Here is a 21,417-nt window from a genome sequence, read left to right as displayed (position 1 = left end):
GCTATTTCTGTTAAGCTCATGAATGCTTTTATATGTATACTCCATTGGATTTACTATTTTTTTCCTTTTTCTTTTTGACCCTTTCTTAATTCATCAAGAATACATTGTAAAGCATTATTCATACATTACAAATCATTAGTAGACAGTAATACTTTACTTACTTTATTCTGCCACTTTTTGGGCATCGTACTACTTCCACATACTTTATTCCGCTTTATGCAGTTATTTATGCTTATTCTTTTTACCAATTTTTATACATTCTTTTTTAAACTTTTCCTTCAGCTTTAATACATTTTCTACTGTACATTATATACATTGCGTCTTTTGGCGAGCCCACGCAGTTTCTGCAGGGAACTGCTTTCTAGTTTAACTTAAACGCCCAATGCATTCTCTACGGCAATAGCACAAAATTTGGCATGCTACTAGTCCTACATACTTACACCTAGCAACCCCATTCTAGCCTACTTAGGTTCATCTTACGGTGGACATGTTTGCCTGAAAAGGAATCTTTGAAATGTTTCATAGTTTTAGAAATATAGTGCTTTCAAATTTACAATGGGGCTCAATGGCAAAAATGATGAAAAACGGCGTGCTATAGTATGCCGTACGATATGGTCCAAAATGATGAAAAACGAGGTAAAAAAAAAAGATTCGAACAACGATGGGCTATAACCCATCCTTTTTTTTTTTTTTTTTTTTTTTCAAATCCTCAAAAATGATGAAAAACGGCGTGCTATAGTATGCCGTACGATATGGGCTATTGCCCATGGTCCAATATGATGAAAAACGAGGATAAAAAAAAATTCAAAAATTCAAAAAACGATGGGCTATAACCCATCGTTTTTTAAATTTAATTATTTTTTTCAAATCCTCAAAAATGATGAAAAACGGCGTGCTATAGTATGCCGTACGATATGGGCTATAGCCCATGGTCCAATATGATGAAAAACGAGGATTAAAAAAAATTCAAAAATTCAAAAAACGATGGGCTATAACCCATCGTTTTTTTAATTTAATTATTTTTTTCAAATCCTCAAAAATTATGAAAAACGGCGTGCTATAGTATGCCGTACGATATGGGCTATTGCCCATGGTCCAATATGATGAAAAACGAGGATAAAAAAAAAATCTAAAAATGATGGGCTATAACCCATCGTTTTTTAAATTTAATTATTTTTTTCAAATCCTCAAAAATGATGAAAAACGGCGTGCTATAGTATGCCGTACGATATGGGCTATAGCCCATGGTCCAAGATGATGAAAAACGAGGATTAAAAAAAATTCAAAAATTCAAAAAACGATGGGCTATAACCCATCGTTTTTTTAATTTAATTATTTTTTTCAAATCCTCAAAAATGATGAAAAACGCCGTGCTATAGTATGCCGTACGATATGGGCTATAGCCCATGGTCCAAGATGATGAAAAACGAGGATTAAAAAAAAATCAAAAATTCAAAAAACGATGGGCTATAACCCATCGTTTTTTTCATTTTTTCATTTTTTTCAAATCCTCAAAAATGATGAAAAACGGCGTGCTATAGTATGCCGTACGATATGGGCTATAGCCCATGGTCCAAAATGATGAAAAACAAGGATAAAAAAAAAAAAATCTAAATTCAAAAAACGATGGGCTATAACCCATCGTTTTTTTTCATTTTTTCATTTTTTTCGAATCCTCAAAAATGATGAAAAACGGCGTGCTATAGTATGCCGTACGGTATGGGCTATAGCCCATGTTCAAAAATGATGAAAAACGAGGTTATTTTTTTTTTCAAAATTTCAAAAAACGATGGGCTATAACCCATGTTTTTTTTTTCTTTTTTTTTTCAAATCCTCAAAAATGATGAAAAACGGCGTGCTATAGTATGCCGTACGGTATGGGCTATAGCCCATGTTCAAAAATGATGAAAAACGATTTTTTTTTTTTTCAACATTTCAAAAAACGATGGGCTATAACCCATGTTTTTTTTGTTTTTTTTCATTTTTTTCAAATCCTCAAAAATGATGAAAAACGGCGTGCTATAGTATGCCGTACGGTATGGGCTATAGCCTATGTTCAAAAATGATGAAAAACAATTTTTTTTTTTTTTTCAAAGTTTCAAAAAACGATGGGCTATAACCCATGTTTTTTTTTTCTTTTTTTCATATCCTCAAAACAGACGTCTAAAACACGTCTATTTTTAGACTTGTTTTAGACGTTTATAAACAGAACTGTCCATCTAAATTCTAAACGGATGGTTAAATATAAGTTCCCGATTGTACCTCACATGCCAGTGTGGCACCGTAGATAAACCTGGGGTTTATAAGCAGAACATTCCGGGTTCAATTCTCCTGAAGAACATTTTCACTGTCCATCTAAATTCTAAACGGCTGGTTAAATATAAGTTCCCGATTGTACCTTACATGCCGATGTGGCTCAAAAGATAAATCTGAGGTTCATAATCCAAAGGTTACTGGTTCAAAACTAATACTCAACCAATGCTGCAGTAATTTGAACTTTTCAAGGCTAGAATAAAAAATAAAAACTCATAAGCACCAGGAGACATCTGCTGATTGCCCCAAGGTGCCTTAGCTCAATGGTGTGGTGTGCTTGATCAGTAGCCTCTGCTACCACCTGCCTGCAGGTTCAAGTCCCATGCAAGGTACTAGTGAGGACCATCGGGAGACGGTGCTCTCTCCCCCTGTTTCCTGAAAAGTAGCAGTTGGGGGTTATGTTTGAAAGAACCCTGTCCACCTAAAATTTTACAGATAAGAATTAGGTCAAACGTTTAAAAATAAAATAGCAATTTGGCCCATCATCTGACAGAAAGAATAGTCTGTGTATTTGCATACTGGGCCAAAACTTGGTTGGAAAGTCCCTCTTTTATGTCTGGCTTCCAGGCCAGTTGGAAAAGGGCAAACTGAGAGGTGGTAAGAGTATGTTAAATTGGACATTTTCATGGTAAAAGGTTAGCTGGACAGGGTTCTTTCAGACATAAGCCCCAACCGTTACATCTCCGGAAACAGGGGGAGAGAGCACCCTCTCCCGATGGTCCTCCAGCACCTTGATGTCATGACATGGGACTTGAACCTGCCAACTGCCTGTAGCAGAGGCAACGGGTCAAGCGCTCCACACCATTACGCCAAGGCACCTTTGGGCATTCAGCAGATGTCTCCTGGTGCTTTTGAGTTTTTATTTTTCATTCAAGCCTTGAAAAGTTCAAATTACTGCAGCATTGAGCTGTAGGAGGAACAGGACTTGAACATGGAATGTCTGTACTGAAAGCCTGATGATTAGACCATTGCACCATCAGTCAGACAGTCTCAGGCAAAGTCTCCTGGTCATTTTGAAGTGATCTTTTGTTCGTTAGCCTTCAGTTAGTAAAGTTTAAATAACACAGAATCATATTAATCAGATGTTTCTTAGCGCTGTTGAGGTCTTCTTTTATATGATAGTGTAACAGCCGGGAATCGAACCCTGGTCTCCCACGTGGAAAGCCAACATCTTAACCACTACGACAATTAGAGTTTTGAGGTAATCAGGCTGAGGCTGTGAGCCACTGCTAGAATAGCAGTAAATGAAGCTCAATAACTAGCATTAAACTTTAGGAAGAGTGGGATTTGAAAATGAACTCTCTGTGCGGAATAACCCCTACTACACCATCACTCAGTAACATCTGCCTCTTTGTACTGTTGAAGCGATCTTTTGTATGTTAGCCTTCAGATAGTAAAGTTGAAAGAATCAAGAGTTGAACATAGAATCACGTTCATCAGAGTGTAACACCCAGGAATCGAACACAGGTCACCTGCACTGAAGGACAACATCTTAACCACTAAGCCAAAGCAACTGCCTATGGCTCAGGGGAGATATGAGACTTTTGAGGTCATCAGGCTGAGGCTGTGAGCCACTGCTATACAATAAAAAAAATCAAAAAACGATGGGCTATAACCCATGTTTTTTTTTTTTTTTTTTTTTTTCAAATCCTCAAAAACGATGAAAAACGGCGTGCTATAGTATGCCGTATGGTATGGGCTATAGCCCATGTTCAAAAATGATGAAAAACGAGTTCTTTTTTTTTCTTTCAAAATTTCAAAAAACGATGGGCTATAACCCATGTTTTTTTTTTTTTTCATTTTTTTCAAATCCTCAAAAATGATGAAAAACGGCGTGCTATAGTATGCCGTACGGTATGGGCTATAGCCCATGTTCAAAAATGATGAAAAACGAGGTTATTTTTTTTTTCAAAATTTCAAAAAACGATGGGCTATAACCCATGTTTTTTTTTTTTTTTTTTTTTTTTTAATCCTCAAAAATGATGAAAAACGGCGTGCTATAGTATGCAGTACGGTATGGGCTATAGCCCATGTTCAAAAATGATGAAAAACGAGGTTATTTTTTTTTTCAAAATTTCAAAAAACGATGGGCTATAACCCATGTTTTTTTGTTGTTGTTTTTTTTCAAATCCTCAAAAACGATGAAAAACGGCGTGCTATAGTATGCCGTATGGTATGGGCTATAGCCCATGTTCAAAAATGATGAAAAACGAGTTCTTTTTTTTTTCAAAATTTCAAAAAACGATGGGTTATAACCCATGTTTTTTTTTTGTTGTTTTTTTTCAAATCCTCAAAAACGATGAAAAACGGCGTGCTATAGTATGCCGTATGGTATGGGCTATAGCCCATGTTCAAAAATGATGAAAAACGAGTTCTTTTTTTTTTCAAAAAACGATGGGCTATAACCCATGTTTTTTTTTTTTTCATTTTTTTCAAATCCTCAAAAATGATGAAAAATGGCGTGCTATAGTATGCCGTACGGTATGGGCTATAGCCCATGTTCAAAAATGATGAAAAACGAGGTTATTTTTTTTTTCAAAATTTCAAAAAACGATGGGCTATAACCCATGTTTTTTTTGTTTTTGTTTTTTTTCAAATCCTCAAAAACGATGAAAAACGGCGTGCTATAGTATGCCGTATGGTATGGGCTATAGCCCATGTTCAAAAATGATGAAAAACGAGTTCTTTTTTTTTCTTTCAAAATTTCAAAAAACGATGGGCTATAACCCATGTTTTTTTTTTTTTCATTTTTTTCAAATCCTCAAAAATGATGAAAAACGGCGTGCTATAGTATGCCGTACGGTATGGGCTATAGCCCATGTTCAAAAATGATGAAAAACGAGGTTATTTTTTTTTTCAAATTTTCAAAAAACGATGGGCTATAACCCATGTTTTTTTTTTTTTTTTTTTTTTTTAATCCTCAAAAATGATGAAAAACGGCGTGCTATAGTATGCCGTACGGTATGGGCTATAGCCCATGTTCAAAAATGATGAAAAACGAGGTTATTTTTTTTTTCAAAATTTCAAAAAACGATGGGCTATAACCCATGTTTTTTTTTTGTTGTTTTTTTTCAAATCCTCAAAAACGATGAAAAACGGCGTGCTATAGTATGCCGTATGGTATGGGCTATAGCCCATGTTCAAAAATGATGAAAAACAAGTTCTTTTTTTTTTCAAAAAACGATGGGCTATAACCCATGTTTTTTTTTTTTTCATTTTTTTCAAATCCTCAAAAATGATGAAAAATGGCGTGCTATAGTATGCCGTACGGTATGGGCTATAGCCCATGTTCAAAAATGATGAAAAACGAGGTTATTTTTTTTTTCAAAATTTCAAAAAACGATGGGCTATAACCCATGTTTTTTTTTTTTTCTTTTTTTTTAAATCCTCAAAAATGATGAAAAACGGCGTGCTATAGTATGCCGTACGGTATGGGCTATAGCCCATGTTCAAAAATGATGAAAAACGAGTTCTTTTTTTTTCTTTCAAAATTTCAAAAAACGATGGGCTATAACCCATGTTTTTTTTTTTTTCATTTTTTTCAAATCCTCAAAAATGATGAAAAACGGCGTGCTATAGTATGCCGTACGGTATGGGCTATAGCCCATGTTCAAAAATGATGAAAAACGAGGTTTTTTTTTTTTTCAAAATTTCAAAAAACGATGGGCTATAACCCATGTTTTTTTTTTGTTGTTTTTTTTTAAATCCTCAAAAATGATGAAAAACGGCGTGCTATAGTATGCCGTACGGTATGGGCTATAGCCCATGTTAAAAAATGATGAAAAACGAGGTTATGTTTTTTTTCAAAATTTCAAAAAACGATGGGCTATAACCCATGTTTTTTTGTTGTTGTTTTTTTTCAAATCCTCAAAAACGATGAAAAACGGCGTGCTATAGTATGCCGTATGGTATGGGCTATAGCCCATGTTCAAAAATGATGAAAAACGAGTTCTTTTTTTTTCAAAAAACGATGGGCTATAACCCATGTTTTTTTTTTTTTCATTTTTTTCAAATCCTCAAAAATGATAAAAAATGGCGTGCTATAGTATGCCGTACGGTATGGGCTATAGCCCATGTTCAAAAATGATGAAAAACGAGGTTATTTTTTTTTTCAAAATTTCAAAAAACGATGGGCTATAACCCATGTTTTTTTTTTTTTTAATCCTCAAAAACGATGAAAAACGGCGTGCTATAGTATGCCGTATGGTATGGGCTATAGCCCATGTTCAAAAATGATGAAAAACGAGTTCTTTTTTTTTTCTTCAAAATTTCAAAAAACGATGGGCTATAACCCATGTTTTTTTTTTTTCATTTTTTTCAAATCCTCAAAAATGATGAAAAACGGCGTGCTATAGTATGCCGTACGGTATGGGCTATAGCCCATGTTCAAAAATGATGAAAAACGAGGTTATTTTTTTTTTCAAAATTTCAAAAAACGATGGGCTATAACCCATGTTTTTTTTTTTTTCTTTTTTTTTCAAATCCTCAAAAACGGTGAAAAACGGCGTGCTATAGTATGCCGTATGGTATGGGCTATAGCCCATGTTCAAAAATGATGAAAAACGAGGTTATTTTTTTTTTCAAAATTTCAAAAAACGATGGGCTATAACCCATGTTTTTTTTTTGTTTTTTTTTTTTCAAATCCTCAAAAACGATGAAAAACGGCGTGCTATAGTATGCCGTATGGTATGGGCTATAGCCCATGTTCAAAAATGATGAAAAACAAGTTCTTTTTTTTTCTTTCAAAATTTCAAAAAACGATGGGCTATAACCCATGTTTTTTTTTTTTTTTTTTGTTCAAATCCTCAAAAATGATGAAAAACGGCGTGCTATAGTATGCCGTACGGTATGGGCTATAGCCCATGTTCAAAAATGATGAAAAACGAGGTTATTTTTTTTTTCATAATTTCAAAAAACGATGGGCTATAACCCATGTTTTTTTTTTTTTTTTTCATATCCTCAAAACAGACGTCTAAAACACGTCTATTTTTAGACTTGTTTTAGACGTTTATAAACAGAACTGTCCATCTAAATTCTAAACGGGTGGTTAAATATAAGTTCCCGATTGTACCTCACATGCCAGTGTGGCACCGTAGATAAACCTGGGGTTTATAAGCAGAACATTCCGGGTTCAATTCTCCTGAAGAACATTTTCACTGTCCATCTAAATTCTAAACGGCTGGTTAAATATAAGTTCCCGATTGTACCTTACATGCCGATGTGGCTCAAAAGATAAATCTGAGGTTCATAATCCAAAGGTTACTGGTTCAAAACTAATACTCAACCAATGCTGCAGTAAGTTTGAACTTTTCAAGGCTAGAATAAAAAATAAAAACTCATAAGCACCAGGAGACATCTGCTAATTGCCCCAAGGTGCCTTAGCTCAATGGTGTGGTGTGCTTGATCGGTAGCCTCTGCTACCACCTGCCTGCAGGTTCAAGTCCCATGCAAGGTACTAGTGAGGACCATCGGGAGACGGTGCTCTCTCCCCCTGTTTCCTGAAAAGTAGCAGTTGGGGGTTATGTTTGAAAGAACCCTGTCAACCTAAAATTTTACAGATAAGAATTAGGTCAAACGTTTAAAAATAAAATAGCAATTTGGCCCATCATCTGACAGAAAGAATAGTCTGTGTATTTGCATACTGGGCCAAAACTTGGTTGGAAAGTCCCTCTTTTATGTCTGGCTTCCAGGCCAGTTGGAAAAGGGCAAACTGAGAGGTGGTAAGAGTATGTTAAATTGGACATTTTCATGGTAAAAGGTTAGCTGGACAGGGTTCTTTCAGACATAAGCCCCAACCGTTACATCTCAGGAAACAGGGGGAGAGAGCACCCTCTCCCGATGGTCCTCCAGCACCTTGATGTCATGACATGGGACTTGAACCTGCCAACTGCCTGTAGCAGAGGCAACGGGTCAAGCGCTCCACACCATTACGCCAAGGCACCTTTGGGCATTCAGCAGATGTCTCCTGGTGCTTTTGAGTTTTTATTTTTCATTCAAGCCTTGAAAAGTTCAAATTACTGCAGCATTGAGCTGTAGGAGGAACAGGACTTGAACATGGAATGTCTGTACTGAAAGCCTGATGATTAGACCATTGCACCATCAGTCAGACACTCTCAGGCAAAGTCTCCTGGTCATTTTGAAGTGATCTTTTGTTCGTTAGCCTTCAGTTAGTAAAGTTTAAATAAAACAGAATCATATTAATCAGATGTTTCTTAGCGCTGTTGAGGTCTTCTTTTATATGATAGTGTAACAGCCGGGAATCGAACCCTGGTCTCCCACGTGGAAAGCCAACATCTTAACCACTACGACAATTAGAGTTTTGAGGTAATCAGGCTGAGGCTGTGAGCCACTGCTAGAATAGCAGTAAATGAAGCTCAATAACTAGCATTAAACTTTAGGAAGAGTGGGATTTGAAAATGAACTCTCTGTGCGGAATAACCCCTACTACACCATCACTCAGTAACATCTGCCTCTTTGTACTGTTGAAGCGATCTTTTGTATGTTAGCCTTCAGATAGTAAAGTTGAAAGAATCAAGAGTTGAACATAGAATCACGTTCATCAGAGTGTAACACCCAGGAATCGAACACAGGTCACCTGCACTGAAGGACAACATCTTAACCACTAAGCCAAAGCAACTGCCTATGGCTCAGGGGAGATATGAGACTTTTGAGGTCATCAGGCTGAGGCTGTGAGCCACTGCTATACAATAAAAAAAATCAAAAAACGATGGGCTATAACCCATGTTTTTTTTTTTTTTCTTTTTTTTTCAAATCCTCAAAAACGATGAAAAACGGCGTGCTATAGTATGCCGTATGGTATGGGCTATAGCCCATGTTCAAAAATGATGAAAAACGAGTTCTTTTTTTTTCTTTAAAAATTTCAAAAAACGATGGGCTATAACCCATGTTTTTTTTTTTTCATTTTTTTCAAATCCTCAAAAATGATGAAAAACGGCGTGCTATAGTATGCCGTACGGTATGGGCTATAGCCCATGTTCAAAAATGATGAAAAACGAGGTTATTTTTTTTTTTCAAAATTTCAAAAAACTATGGGCTATAACCCATGTTTTTTTTTTTTTTTCAAATCCTCAAAAACGATGAAAAACGGCGTGCTATAGTATGCCGTATGGTATGGGCTATAGCCCATGTTCAAAAATGATGAAAAACGAGTTCTTTTTTTTTCTTTCAAAATTTCAAAAAACGATGGGCTATAACCCATGTTTTTTTTTTTTTCATTTTTTTCAAATCCTCAAAAATGATGAAAAACGGCGTGCTATAGTATGCCGTACGGTATGGGCTATAGCCCATGTTCAAAAATGATGAAAAACGAGGTTATTTTTTTTTTCAAAATTTCAAAAAACGATGGGCTATAACCCATGTTTTTTTTTTTTTTTTTTTTTTTTAATCCTCAAAAATGATGAAAAACGGCGTGCTATAGTATGCCGTACGGTATGGGCTATAGCCCATGTTCAAAAATGATGAAAAACGAGGTTATTTTTTTTTTCAAAATTTCAAAAAACGATGGGCTATAACCCATGTTTTTTTTTTGTTGTTTTTTTTCAAATCCTCAAAAACGATGAAAAACGGCGTGCTATAGTATGCCGTATGGTATGGGCTATAGCCCATGTTCAAAAATGATGAAAAACGAGTTATTTTTTTTTTCAAAAAACGATGGGCTATAACCCATGTTTTTTTTTTTTTCATTTTTTTCAAATCCTCAAAAATGATGAAAAATGGCGTGCTATAGTATGCCGTACGGTATGGGCTATAGCCCATGTTCAAAAATGATGAAAAACGAGGTTATTATTTTTTTCAAAATTTCAAAAAACGATGGGCTATAACCCATGTTTTTTTTTTTTTCTTTTTTTTTAAATCCTCAAAAATGATGAAAAACGGCGTGCTATAGTATGCCGTACGGTATGGGCTATAGCCCATGTTCAAAAATGATGAAAAACGAGTTCTTTTTTTTTCTTTCAAAATTTCAAAAAACGATGGGCTATAACCCATGTTTTTTTTTTTTTCATATTTTTCAAATCCTCAAAAACGATGAAAAACGGCGTGCTATAGTATGCCGTATGGTATGGGCTATAGCCCATGTTCAAAAATGATGAAAAACGAGTTCTTTTTTTTTTCAAAAAACGATGGGCTATAACCCATGTTTTTTTTTTTTTCATTTTTTTCAAATCCTCAAAAATGATGAAAAATGGCGTGCTATAGTATGCCGTACGGTATGGGCTATAGCCCATGTTCAAAAATGATGAAAAACGAGGTTATTTTTTTTTTCAAAATTTCAAAAAACGATGGGCTATAACCCATGTTTTTTTTTTTTTTTTTTTTTTTTCAAATCCTCAAAAACGATGAAAAACGGCGTGCTATAGTATGCCGTATGGTATGGGCTATAGCCCATGTTCAAAAATGATGAAAAACGAGTTATTTTTTTTTCTTTCAAAATTTAAAAAACGATGGGCTATAACCCATGTTTTGTTTTTTTTCATTTTTTTCAAATCCTCAAAAATGATGAAAAACGGCGTGCTATAGTATGCCGTACGGTATGGGCTATAGCCCATGTTCAAAAATGATGAAAAACGAGGTTATTTTTTTTTTCAAAATTTCAAAAAACGATGGGCTATAACCCATGTTTTTTTTTTGTTGTTTTTTTTTAAATCCTCAAAAATGATGAAAAACGGCGTGCTATAGTATGCCGTACGGTATGGGCTATAGCCCATGTTAAAAAATGATGAAAAACGAGGTTATTTTTTTTTTCAAAATTTCAAAAAACGATGGGCTATAACCCATGTTTTTTTGTTGTTGTTTTTTTTCAAATCCTCAAAAACGATGAAAAACGGCGTGCTATAGTATGCCGTATGGTATGGGCTATAGCCCATGTTCAAAAATGATGAAAAACGAGTTCTTTTTTTTTCAAAAAACGATGGGCTATAACCCATGTTTTTTTTTTTTCATTTTTTTCAAATCCTCAAAAATGATGAAAAATGGCGTGCTATAGTATGCCGTACGGTATGGGCTATAGCCCATGTTCAAAAATGATGAAAAACGAGGTTATTTTTTTTTTCAAAATTTCAAAAAACGATGGGCTATAACCCATGTTTTTTTTTTTTTGTTTTTTTTTCAAATCCTCAAAAACGATGAAAAACGGCGTGCTATAGTATGCCGTATGGTATGGGCTATAGCCCATGTTCAAAAATGATGAAAAACAAGTTATTTTTTTTTCTTTCAAAATTTAAAAAACGATGGGCTATAACCCATGTTTTGTTTTTTTTCATTTTTTTCAAATCCTCAAAAATGATGAAAAACGGCGTGCTATAGTATGCCGTACGGTATGGGCTATAGCCCATGTTCAAAAATGATGAAAAACGAGGTTATTTTTTTTTTCAAAATTTCAAAAAACGATGGGCTATAACCCATGTTTTTTTTTTGTTGTTTTTTTTTAAATCCTCAAAAATGATGAAAAACGGCGTGCTATAGTATGCCGTACGGTATGGGCTATAGCCCATGTTCAAAAATGATGAAAAACGAGGTTATTTTTTTTTTCAAAATTTCAAAAAACGATGGGCTATAACCCATGTTTTTTTGTTGTTGTTTTTTTTCAAATCCTCAAAAACGATGAAAAACGGCGTGCTATAGTATGCCGTATGGTATGGGCTATAGCCCATGTTCAAAAATGATGAAAAACGAGTTCTTTTTTTTTCAAAAAACGATGGGCTATAACCCATGTTTTTTTTTTTTTCATTTTTTTCAAATCCTCAAAAATGATGAAAAATGGCGTGCTATAGTATGCCGTACGGTATGGGCTATAGCCCATGTTCAAAAATGATGAAAAACGAGGTTATTTTTTTTTTCAAAATTTCAAAAAACGATGGGCTATAACCCATGTTTTTTTTTTTTCTTTTTTTTTAAATCCTCAAAAATGATGAAAAACGGCGTGCTATAGTATGCCGTACGGTATGGGCTATAGCCCATGTTCAAAAATGATGAAAAACGAGTTCTTTTTTTTTCTTTCAAAATTTCAAAAAACGATGGGCTATAACCCATGTTTTTTTTTTTTCATTTTTTTTAAATCCTCAAAAATGATGAAAAACGGCGTGCTATAGTATGCCGTACGGTATGGGCTATAGCCCATGTTCAAAAATGATGAAAAACGAGTTTTTTTTTTTTTTCAAAATTTCAAAAAACGATGGGCTATAACCCATGTTTTTTTTTTGTTGTTTTTTTTTAAATCCTCAAAAATGATGAAAAACGGCGTGCTATAGTATGCCGTACGGTATGGGCTATAGCCCATGTTAAAAAATGATGAAAAACGAGGTTATGTTTTTTTTCAAAATTTCAAAAAACGATGGGCTATAACCCATGTTTTTTTGTTGTTGTTTTTTTTCAAATCCTCAAAAACGATGAAAAACGGCGTGCTATAGTATGCCGTATGGTATGGGCTATAGCCCATGTTCAAAAATGATGAAAAACGAGTTCTTTTTTTTTCAAAAAACGATGGGCTATAACCCATGTTTTTTTTTTTTTCATTTTTTTCAAATCCTCAAAAATGATAAAAAATGGCGTGCTATAGTATGCCGTACGGTATGGGCTATAGCCCATGTTCAAAAATGATGAAAAACGAGGTTATATTTTTTTTCAAAATTTCAAAAAACGATGGGCTATAACCCATGTTTTTTTTTTTTTTTTTTAATCCTCAAAAACGATGAAAAACGGCGTGCTATAGTATGCCGTATGGTATGGGCTATAGCCCATGTTCAAAAATGATGAAAAACGAGTTCTTTTTTTTTTCTTCAAAATTTCAAAAAACGATGGGCTATAACCCATGTTTTTTTTTTTTCATTTTTTTCAAATCCTCAAAAATGATGAAAAACGGCGTGCTATAGTATGCCGTACGGTATGGGCTATAGCCCATGTTCAAAAATGATGAAAAACGAGGTTATTTTTTTTTTCAAAATTTCAAAAAACGATGGGCTATAACCCATGTTTTTTTTTTTTTTTTTTTTTTTCAAATCCTCAAAAACGATGAAAAACGGCGTGCTATAGTATGCCGTATGGTATGGGCTATAGCCCATGTTCAAAAATGATGAAAAACGAGGTTATTTTTTTTTTCAAAATTTCAAAAAACGATGGGCTATAACCCATGTTTTTTTTTTTTTGTTTTTTTTTCAAATCCTCAAAAACGATGAAAAACGGCGTGCTATAGTATGCCGTATGGTATGGGCTATAGCCCATGTTCAAAAATGATGAAAAACGAGGTTATTTTTTTTTTCAAAATTTCAAAAAACGATGGGCTATAACCCATGTTTTTTTTTTGTTGTTTTTTTTTAAATCCTCAAAAATGATGAAAAACGGCGTGCTATAGTATGCCGTACGGTATGGGCTATAGCCCATGTTAAAAAATGATGAAAAACGAGGTTATGTTTTTTTTCAAAATTTCAAAAAACGATGGGCTATAACCCATGTTTTTTTGTTGTTTTTTTTCAAATCCTCAAAAACGATGAAAAACGGCGTGCTATAGTATGCCGTATGGTATGGGCTATAGCCCATGTTCAAAAATGATGAAAAACGAGTTCTTTTTTTTTCAAAAAACGATGGGCTATAACCCATGTTTTTTTTTTTTTTCATTTTTTTCAAATCCTCAAAAATGATGAAAAATGGCGTGCTATAGTATGCCGTACGGTATGGGCTATAGCCCATGTTCAAAAATGATGAAAAACGAGGTTATTTTTTTTTTCAAAATTTCAAAAAACGATGGGCTATAACCCATGTTTTTTTTTTTTTTTTTTTTTAAATCCTCAAAAATGATGAAAAACGGCGTGCTATAGTATGCCGTACGGTATGGGCTATAGCCCATGTTCAAAAATGATGAAAAACGAGTTCTTTTTTTTTCTTTCAAAATTTCAAAAAACGATGGGCTATAACCCATGTTTTTTTTTTTTTCATTTTTTTTAAATCCTCAAAAATGATGAAAAACGGCGTGCTATAGTATGCCGTACGGTATGGGCTATAGCCCATGTTCAAAAATGATGAAAAACGAGTTTTTTTTTTTTTTCAAAATTTCAAAAAACGATGGGCTATAACCCATGTTTTTTTTTTTTTGTTTTTTTTTAAATCCTCAAAAATGATGAAAAACGGCGTGCTATAGTATGCCGTACGGTATGGGCTATAGCCCATGTTAAAAAATGATGAAAAACGAGGTTATGTTTTTTTTCAAAATTTCAAAAAACGATGGGCTATAACCCATGTTTTTTTGTTGTTGTTTTTTTTCAAATCCTCAAAAACGATGAAAAACGGCGTGCTATAGTATGCCGTATGGTATGGGCTATAGCCCATGTTCAAAAATGATGAAAAACGAGTTCTTTTTTTTTCAAAAAACGATGGGCTATAACCCATGTTTTTTTTTTTTTCATTTTTTTCAAATCCTCAAAAATGATAAAAAATGGCGTGCTATAGTATGCCGTACGGTATGGGCTATAGCCCATGTTCAAAAATGATGAAAAACGAGGTTATTTTTTTTTTCAAAATTTCAAAAAACGATGGGCTATAACCCATGTTTTTTTTTTTTTCTTTTTTTTTCAAATCCTCAAAAACGATGAAAAACGGCGTGCTATAGTATGCCGTATGGTATGGGCTATAGCCCATGTTCAAAAATGATGAAAAACGAGGTTATTTTTTTTTTCAAAATTTCAAAAAACGATGGGCTATAACCCATGTTTTGTTTTTTTTTTTTTTTTTTCAAATCCTCAAAAACGATGAAAAACGGCGTGCTATAGTATGCCGTATGGTATGGGCTATAGCCCATGTTCAAAAATGATGAAAAACAAGTTCTTTTTTTTTCTTTCAAAATTTCAAAAAACGATGGGCTATAACCCATGTTTTTTTTTTTTCATTTTGTTCAAATCCTCAAAAATGATGAAAAACGGCGTGCTATAGTATGCCGTACGGTATGGGCTATAGCCCATGTTCAAAAATGATGAAAAACGAGGTTATTTTTTTTTTCAAAATTTCAAAAAACGATGGGCTATAACCCATGTTTTTTTTTTGTTGTTTTTTTTTAAATCCTCAAAAATGATGAAAAACGGCGTGCTATAGTATGCCGTACGGTATGGGCTATAGCCCATGTTAAAAAATGATGAAAAACGAGGTTATGTTTTTTTTCAAAATTTCAAAAAACGATGGGCTATAACCCATGTTTTTTTGTTGTTGTTTTTTTTCAAATCCTCAAAAACGATGAAAAACGGCGTGCTATAGTATGCCGTATGGTATGGGCTATAGCCCATGTTCAAAAATGATGAAAAACGAGTTCTTTTTTTTTCAAAAAACGATGGGCTATAACCCATGTTTTTTTTTTTTTCATTTTTTTCAAATCCTCAAAAATGATGAAAAATGGCGTGCTATAGTATGCCGTACGGTATGGGCTATAGCCCATGTTCAAAAATGATGAAAAACGAGGTTATTTTTTTTTTCAAAATTTCAAAAAACGATGGGCTATAACCCATGTTTTTTTTTTTTCTTTTTTTTTAAATCCTCAAAAATGATGAAAAACGGCGTGCTATAGTATGCCGTACGGTATGGGCTATAGCCCATGTTCAAAAATGATGAAAAACGAGTTCTTTTTTTTTCTTTCAAAATTTCAAAAAACGATGGGCTATAACCCATGTTTTTTTTTTTTTCATTTTTTTTAAATCCTCAAAAATGATGAAAAACGGCGTGCTATAGTATGCCGTACGGTATGGGCTATAGCCCATGTTCAAAAATGATGAAAAACGAGTTTTTTTTTTTTTTCAAAATTTCAAAAAACGATGGGCTATAACCCATGTTTTTTTTTTTTTTTTTTTTTTAAATCCTCAAAAATGATGAAAAACGGCGTGCTATAGTATGCCGTACGGTATGGGCTATAGCCCATGTTAAAAAATGATGAAAAACGAGGTTATGTTTTTTTTCAAAATTTCAAAAAACGATGGGCTATAACCCATGTTTTTTTGTTGTTGTTTTTTTTCAAATCCTCAAAAACGATGAAAAACGGCGTGCTATAGTATGCCGTATGGTATGGGCTATAGCCCATGTTCAAAAATGATGAAAAACGAGTTCTTTTTTTTCCAAAAAACGATGGGCTATAACCCATGTTTTTTTTTTTTTCATTTTTTTCAAATCCTCAAAAATGATAAAAAATGGCGTGCTATAGTATGCCGTACGGTATGGGCTATAGCCCATGTTCAAAAATGATGAAAAACGAGGTTATTTTTTTTTTCAAAATTTCAAAAAACGATGGGCTATAACCCATGTTTTTTTTTTTTTTTTTTTTTTAATCCTCAAAAACGATGAAAAACGGCGTGCTATAGTATGCCGTATGGTATGGGCTATAGCCCATGTTCAAAAATGATGAAAAACGAGTTCTTTTTTTTTTCTTCAAAATTTCAAAAAACGATGGGCTATAACCCATGTTTTTTTTTTTTCATTTTTTTCAAATCCTCAAAAATGATGAAAAACGGCGTGCTATAGTATGCCGTACGGTATGGGCTATAGCCCATGTTCAAAAATGATGAAAAACGAGGTTATTTTTTTTTTCAAAATTTCAAAAAACGATGGGCTATAACCCATGTTTTTTTTTTTTTCTTTTTTTTTCAAATCCTCAAAAACGATGAAAAACGGCGTGCTATAGTATGCCGTATGGTATGGGCTATAGCCCATGTTCAAAAATGATGAAAAACGAGGTTATTTTTTTTTTCAAAATTTCAAAAAACGATGGGCTATAACCCATGTTTTTTTTTTTTTTTGTTTTTTTCAAATCCTCAAAAACGATGAAAAACGGCGTGCTATAGTATGCCGTATGGTATGGGCTATAGCCCATGTTCAAAAATGATGAAAAACAAGTTCTTTTTTTTTCTTTCAAAATTTCAAAAAACGATGGGCTATAACCCATGTTTTTTTTTTTTCATTTTGTTCAAATCCTCAAAAATGATGAAAAACGGCGTGCTATAGTATGCCGTACGGTATGGGCTATAGCCCATGTTCAAAAATGATGAAAAACGAGGTTATTTTTTTTTTCAAAATTTCAAAAAACGATGGGCTATAACCCATGTTTTTTTTTTGTTGTTTTTTTTTAAATCCTCAAAAATGATGAAAAACGGCGTGCTATAGTATGCCGTACGGTATGGGCTATAGCCCATGTTCAAAAATGATGAAAAAAAAGGTTATTTATTTTTTCAAAATTTCAAAAAACGATGGGCTATAACCCATGTTTTTTTGTTGTTGTTTTTTTTCAAATCCTCAAAAACGATGAAAAACGGCGTGCTATAGTATGCCGTATGGTATGGGCTATAGCCCATGTTCAAAAATGATGAAAAACGAGTTTTTTTTTTTCAAAATTTCAAAAAACGATGGGCTATAACCCATGTTTTTTTGTTTTTTTTTTATATCCTCAAAACAGACGTCTAAAACACGTCTATTTTTAGACTTGTTTTAGACGTTTATAAACAGAACTGTCCATCTAAATTCTAAACGGGTGGTTAAATATAAGTTCCCGATTGTACCTCACATGCCAGTGTGGCACCGTAGATAAACCTGGGGTTTATAAGCAGAACATTCCGGGTTCAATTCTCCTGAAGAACATTTTCACTGTCCATCTAAATTCTAAACGGCTGGTTAAATATAAGTTCCCGATTGTACCTTACATGCCGATGTGGCTCAAAAGATAAATCTGAGGTTCATAATCCAAAGGTTACTGGTTCAAAACTAATACTCAACCAATGCTGCAGTAAGTTTGAACTTTTCAAGGCTAGAATAAAAAATAAAAACTCATAAGCACCAGGAGACATCTGCTAATTGCCCCAAGGTGCCTTAGCTCAATGGTGTGGTGTGCTTGATCGGTAGCCTCTGCTACCACCTGCCTGCAGGTTCAAGTCCCATGCAAGGTACTAGTGAGGACCATCGGGAGACGGTGCTCTCTCCCCCTGTTTCCTGAAAAGTAGCAGTTGGGGGTTATGTTTGAAAGAACCCTGTCCACCTAAAATTTTACAGATAAGAATTAGGTCAAACGTTTAAAAATAAAATAGCAATTTGGCCCATCATCTGACAGAAAGAATAGTCTGTGTATTTGCATACTGGGCCAAAACTTGGTTGGAAAGTCCCTCTTTTATGTCTGGCTTCCAGGCCAGTTGGAAAAGGGCAAACTGAGAGGTGGTAAGAGTATGTTAAATTGGACATTTTCATGGTAAAAGGTTAGCTGGACAGGGTTCTTTCAGACATAAGCCCCAACCATTACATCTCAGGAAACAGGGGGAGAGAGCACCCTCTCCCGATGGTCCTCCAGCACCTTGATGTCATGACATGGGACTTGAACCTGCCAACTGCCTGTAGCAGAGGCAACGGGTCAAGCGCTCCACACCATTACGCCAAGGCACCTTTGGGCATTCAGCAGATGTCTCCTGGTGCTTTTGAGTTTTTATTTTTCATTCAAGCCTTGAAAAGTTCAAATTACTGCAGCATTGAGCTGTAGGAGGAACAGGACTTGAACATGGAATGTCTGTACTGAAAGCCTGATGATTAGACCATTGCACCATCAGTCAGACACTCTCAGGCAAAGTCTCCTGGTCATTTTGAAGTGATCTTTTGTTCGTTAGCCTTCAGTTAGTAAAGTTTAAATAAAACAGAATCATATTAATCAGATGTTTCTTAGCGCTGTTGAGGTCTTCTTTTATATGATAGTGTAACAGCCGGGAATCGAACCCTGGTCTCCCACGTGGAAAGCCAACATCTTAACCACTACGACAATTAGAGTTTTGAGGTAATCAGGCTGAGGCTGTGAGCCACTGCTAGAATAGCAGTAAATGAAGCTCAATAACTAGCATTAAACTTTAGGAAGAGTGGGATTTGAAAATGAACTCTCTGTGCGGAATAACCCCTACTACACCATCACTCAGTAACATCTGCCTCTTTGTACTGTTGAAGCGATCTTTTGTATGTTAGCCTTCAGATAGTAAAGTTGAAAGAATCAAGAGTTGAACATAGAATCACGTTCATCAGAGTGTAACACCCAGGAATCGAACACAGGTCACCTGCACTGAAGGACAACATCTTAACCACTAAGCCAAAGCAACTGCCTATGGCTCAGGGGAGATATGAGACTTTTGAGGTCATCAGGCTGAGGCTGTGAGCCACTGCTATACAATAAAAAATTTCAAAAAACGATGGGCTATAACCCATGTTTTTTTTTTTCATTTTTTTCAAATCCTCAAAAATGATGAAAAACGGCGTGCTATAGTATGCCGTACGGTATGGGCTATAGCCCATGTTCAAAAATGATGAAAAACGAGGTTATTTTTTTTTTCAAAATTTCAAAAAACGATGGGCTATAACCCATGTTTTTTTTTTTTTTTTTTTTTTTTTAATCCTCAAAAATGATGAAAAACGGCGTGCTATAGTATGCCGTACGGTATGGGCTATAGCCCATGTTCAAAAATGATGAAAAACGAGGTTATTTTTTTTTTCAAAATTTCAAAAAACGATGGGCTATAACCCATGTTTTTTTTTTGTTGTTTTTTTTCAAATCCTCAAAAACGATGAAAAACGGCGTGCTATAGTATGCCGTATGGTATGGGCTATAGCCCATGTTCAAAAATGATGAAAAACGAGTTCTTTTTTTTTTCAAAAAACGATGGGCTATAACCCATGTTTTTTTTTTTTTCATTTTTTTCAAATCCTCAAAAATGATGAAAAATGGCGTGCTATAGTATGCCGTACGGTATGGGCTATAGCCCATGTTCAAAAATGATGAAAAACGAGGTTATTTTTTTTTCAAAATTTCAAAAAACGATGGGCTATAACCCATGTTTTTTTTTTTTTTTCAAATCCTCAAAAACGATGAAAAACGGCGTGCTATAGTATGCCGTATGGTATGGGCTATAGCCCATGTTCAAAAATGATGAAAAACGAGTTCTTTTTTTTTCTTTCAAAATTAAAAAAAACGATGGGCTATAACCCATGTTTTTTTTTTTTTCATTTTTTTCAAATCCTCAAAAATGATGAAAAACGGCGTGCTATAGTATGCCGTACGGTATGGGCTATAGCCCATGTTCAAAAATGATGAAAAACGAGGTTATTTTTTTTTTCAAAATTTCAAAAAACGATGGGCTATAACCCATGTTTTTTTTTTTTTTTTTTTTTTTTTATCCTCAAAAATGATGAAAAACGGCGTGCTATAGTATGCCGTACGGTATGGGCTATAGCCCATGTTCAAAAATGATGAAAAACGAGGTTATTTTTTTTTTCAAAATTTCAAAAAACGATGGGCTATAACCCATGTTTTTTTTTGTTGTTTTTTTTCAAATCCTCAAAAACGATGAAAAACGGCGTGCTATAGTATGCCGTATGGTATGGGCTATAGCCCATGTTCAAAAATGATGAAAAACGAGTTCTTTTTTTTTTCAAAAAACGATGGGCTATAACCCATGTTTTCTTTTTTTTCATTTTTTTCAAATCCTCAAAAATGATGAAAAATGGCGTGCTATAGTATGCCGTACGGTATGGGCTATAGCCCATGTTAAAAAATGATGAAAAACGAGGTTATTTTTTTTTTCAAAATTTCAAAAAACGATGGGCTATAACCCATGTTTTTTTTGTTTGTTTTTTTTTTCAAATCCTCAAAAACGATGAAAAACGGCGTGCTATAGTATGCCGTATGGTATGGGCTATAGCCCATGTTCAAAAATGATGAAAAACGAGTTCTTTTTTTTTCTTTCAAAATTTCAAAAAACGATGGGCTATAACCCATGTTTTTTTTTTTTTCATTTTTTTCAAATCCTCAAAAATGATGAAAAACGGCGTGCTATAGTATGCCGTACGGTATGGGCTATAGCCCATGTTCAAAAATGATGAAAAACGAGGTTATTTTTTTTTTCAAAATTTCAAAAAACGATGGGCTATAACCCATGTTTTTTTTTTGTTGTTTTTTTTTAAATCCTCAAAAATGATGAAAAACGGCGTGCTATAGTATGCCGTACGGTATGGGCTATAGCCCATGTTCAAAAATGATGAAAAACGAGGTTATTTTTTTTTCAAAATTTCAAAAAACGATGGGCTATAACCCATGTTTTTTTG

The sequence above is a fragment of the Protomyctophum parallelum genome (assembly GCF_964188405.1).
Source record: "Protomyctophum parallelum genome assembly, chromosome: 10".
Taxonomy (NCBI): domain Eukaryota; kingdom Metazoa; phylum Chordata; class Actinopteri; order Myctophiformes; family Myctophidae; genus Protomyctophum; species Protomyctophum parallelum.
Note: the sequence above shows the minus strand (reverse complement) of the source record.